Consider the following 1,010-nt stretch of genomic DNA (forward strand, 5'->3'; position numbering starts at 1 on the left):
ACTCTTCTGGATGGCTGTTGTTCATTGTGCCGCCGTCTTTGTCTTATTCCACCTACAGCAGGGAAGTGGCAGAATAGGTAGGGTTAGGAGAGCTGCATCCACCATCCACTCACAGAAGATGGGTTACAGTCACTTGTGGGGGAAATAATAGGATCTGGCACCAGGTGACGTACTTTCTCCTACCACAGAAGGTAGTGACCTTAGACAAGTAACCTGACCATTCTGAAACTGATGGTAGAACAGGGATGACAGTTACTATCCCCTTGTGTTACCGGGAGAGTTAAGTGCCAAGTGGAAGCACCTTGTATTTGGGAAACTCAAAAGCAGGGTTTTTCAAACTTGCCCTGCTTGCATAAAAATCATCTGAGGGGGCTCTTAAAATGCAGTTTATTGGTTTCTGTCTCTTGGTGGATGTGGCATGGACCCAAGAGACACGCATGCAAGGGGTTCCTGAGATCTCATGAGCAGTGAAAGTCTCGAGGTCGCTGAAGCACAAGGAGGAGAAGAGCCAGAGCTCTAACACTCATCCTGATGGCCTTGTTCAGACCCAACTAGTGCCGGGTAGTTACGTCATCTCTGTCGGGAGTAGGAAGGTAGGTTTTAGACAAATCTATTGTAGTATTTTGGAAATAAGTAAAAATGTCAGCTTCCTGAGGTATGCGCTGAGAAATGAGCTATGACATATGTTTCCCATACTAAAGACTTAATTTTTGGATGTATGTTTTCTTGTATAAGTACTTCATTCAAACCGGGCACTTTAAAAAAATAGTTTATTGTCAAAGTGGTTTCCATATAACACCCAGTGCTTCTCCCTTCAAGTGCCCCCCAACATGACCATCACCCCCTCCCTTCTTTCCCCTCCCCCTTCGTCCATGGTTCGTTTTCAGTATTCAATAGTCTCCCATGATCTGTGTCCCTCAACCTCCCCCGCTCTCTTTCCCCCTTCCTCTCCCCATGGTTCCCTGCCAGGTCTCTCCTGTTAGACCTATGAGTGCAAACATATGATATCT

Source organism: Suricata suricatta, chromosome 7 (genome assembly GCF_006229205.1).
Source record: "Suricata suricatta isolate VVHF042 chromosome 7, meerkat_22Aug2017_6uvM2_HiC, whole genome shotgun sequence".
NCBI classification, from domain to species: Eukaryota; Metazoa; Chordata; class Mammalia; order Carnivora; family Herpestidae; genus Suricata; species Suricata suricatta.